The 3,033-nt window shown below is 45.6% G+C and overlaps 1 long non-coding RNA gene across 1 annotated transcript; it reads left to right on the top strand.

Annotated features, from left to right (window-relative positions):
* The first annotated feature begins 503 nt into the window (after window positions 1–503).
* LOC140698296 (uncharacterized) lies at window positions 504–1,374 on the top strand. Its single transcript, XR_012076009.1, has 2 exons — window positions 504–592; window positions 705–1,374. It is a non-coding gene; the product is annotated as an uncharacterized lncRNA (long non-coding RNA).
* Window positions 1,375–3,033: the final 1,659 nt, after the last annotated feature.

The following is a 3,033-nucleotide window of genomic DNA, read 5'->3' as shown; positions in this document are numbered from 1 at the left end:
AGCCTAAAATTGCTGGTGACCATTATTTAAACTGTGGCAAGATGAATCATGTTTAGGAATAACTAATATTTTAAAGTCAAGTCACTCCTTCCTAGAGAGAGCTGGTGCCCTGGCATTTGGTGGCAGCTCAGTAGAGAACCCTTGGAGGCAGAGAGTAGGTGACATTAACCTTCCAAACAGAACACCCAGTGCCGGGGTACCAAGAAGAATTTAACATTCCACTCCTACCGCCCTCCCCCACTTCCCGGCTTCAGCAACGTGAGTTTTAAATGAGAAGCACATCCTGATTGCTCTGCGTAGGTGGTGCAGTGGGAGGAGGTGAAACGCAAGCTTTATTTTCCCGACTGCCTGTCATCCAATTCCCCGCTTTCCTCTGACTTTCATGAGTGATGAGGTCATCCCGGCGCAGAAAAATCAAACTCCTATTTTTCAAACCCAATAAAGGCCGGCATTGTATGCCTGCGTAAACAGAGGACGGACGGGAAGGGCGGCAGGAACACCGGCGGCCCGCCCTCTGGCGGTCGCTGGAGGGAGTTGTGCCCTGAGCTCCGCGGAACAGCGACAGGAAGGCGGAGAGGCTGCGTGCTAAAATGTAGGTTAAAATTAGATCAATAGTCAGCTTGGCTCTCTCAATCAATGCTTCGCAGGAAGAGTGTACAACCATCTATTTATAAGCTAAACCCGGCATTATCTTCCTCTTTTAGGACGCAAAGATCCATTACAGCCGCGGCGGGGGAGAGGATGCTGCAAGGATGCTGCGAGGAGCTGATGCACCACACGCTACAGCCTCGCTGGCTTGTCCGGACTTCATCCAGCACCCGATCCGCGCGGGGTGGGCAGTGGGAGGATACATTCCTGCTGTCGGTGGCCCTCCTGCTCTCTTCCGGACTCTTTCCCCCGGAGGACCCCCCAAGAAGTCACTCCCGCCCATTCCTTACCTGGATGGAATCCTTTAACAGAAAGGACTTTAAACAGACTTTAACGGCAAGGTCTTTAAACAGAAAGGACCAAAAAGGCGTAACAGTCATGAGGGGTCCTCCTGTAGATGCAGAGTCCGCACTGGCTGCTTCTAACCAGCCACTGCTTGACTGCCTGTGGACAGAGGTTTCCAACCCAGCTTCCCCAAGGGACTGCACTCCTCAGGCCTGCTTCAGACAACTGCTGCTGCTGTAAATAGCTGCGGTCTCTCTCCTCCCCTGTCAAAGCGCCGGTGGGAATGGATTAACAGTAATCTGTCTGACTGCATTACATTTAAAGCCTTGGTTAGGTGGCTGCGTGCTCCACCTCGCCCCTGACATACTGGGACACTGGGCATTCCCATTTTCCCCAGTGGATGGAAGTCACCTCCGATATATAAAGAAGTGCCCACCCCTAGCATTTGTGTTACAGCTGTCAAACTATTTTCAGGTTTTCGAAAGATGCTACAGAAAAAGAGGCAAAATCTGATACAGCACCACCTCCTCAGAAACACGAGATCAAATCATAGTTCTGGGGGAAAAATTAAGCATTCTAGTTTTAGATATGTATCTAGTATATTTTATATGATCTATGTATTTGTTTAAATTTTTACTTTTTCACAACTTTCTTTACCATATTTACCATAGAAAAACTTTAAAGAGCCAAAGTATTTTAATATTAGCTTCAGTATACGTTAGACATATTTATTGTTTGACATTCAAGGATTTTGAAGTAAAGATAGAAACTGAATCATTCTTCATTTAGAAGCAACCTTTTTCCTCCTCCTCAAATTCTTGTTGGCTCACCTCCAAAATATATCCTACATCTGTCCCTTTCTCTCCATCCAGACCGCTTCTAGGTTAGCTCCTAGTCACCATTCATTATCCATCACCTGGGTTACAAAAATAGCACCGCGTCTGGGCTTTCTGGGTTCGCTTTCTCCCCACGGCAGTCGACCTGCTCCACATAGCAACCGAAGTGTGCTCTTTTAAAATGTAAATCAGATCATATCTCTGCTCTTTCTAAAACCTTTCCTGGCTTCCTGTTGTACCTCCATTAGACCCCAAATTCTTCATCCCAGCCAAAACGTGGTGAGTGAGTTGGCCCCTGTCCACCCCTGCTCCCCTCTTCTCATGTGGCCGCACTTTCTTACTTTGTGTCACAGCTTCAAACCCACAAGCTTCCAGCACTTGCCATTCTCTCTGTGCGGAACTCTCTTTCTGAAGATCTCAGAACTGCCCTGTTCTCACCCCTCCAGTCTCAGCTCAGAGAGAAGCGACCTCGGCTGACCGCCTGTGCTCCTTCGGAACTCGCCGACACATCACCCTGTTTTCTTTTCAACACAGCAGTTAACTGAATTGAGTTATTTATCCTTCTTCACGTGTTAGAACGTAAGCCGCATGAAAACAGACCCCTTATCTTTCTTGTTCACTCCTGTCTCTGGGTCCTAGAACAGTGCCTGGTCCATGGTGGGTCTTCAATGTATAGTTATTGTATAAATCACTAGGGGTGCTTTTATAGCATCATACATACTCTGCTTGAATTTTACAGTTATTTTTATACCCATATGCTTTCTCCTCTCAAGTGTGAACTCCCTGAGGCAGGATCATTTTAGTTTAGTTCATTTTACTCTCCATGGCCCTCTGGAGTCTGACACATAGGAGGTATTTAATATGTTTATTGGATTGAATTGCAATAAATGAATAGGTAATAAGCTGATATAATATGACTTTAGCCCAGCTCTAATTTCCACCAGAAAAAAATGCAAAAATATTATGTTATTCCAAAGGGGTAGATTGTTGCTTTGATCCTTGTAACACCCTATGCACCTCTCCACTTGTTTTCAATATTTTCAAAGAACATTCATATTTATTATTTTATTTGATCTTAATATGAGCTCTGTGAGATGGGCCTTATGATCCACAGTTTACAAATGTAGAAACTGAAGCTCAGGGGCATTAACTGACTTGCTTAAGCTTGTACAGCTAATAGGAAGCAGAGACAGGGCTCATTTTAAACACCCACAAATATGTACACACAGACATGTCCATATTTGCCAGTATCTTCCCTCCTCAA

This window comes from Vicugna pacos, chromosome 1 (assembly GCF_048564905.1).
Source record: "Vicugna pacos chromosome 1, VicPac4, whole genome shotgun sequence".
NCBI lineage: Eukaryota > Metazoa > Chordata > Mammalia > Artiodactyla > Camelidae > Vicugna > Vicugna pacos.
This window is presented reverse-complemented; position numbering and strand designations above follow the sequence as displayed.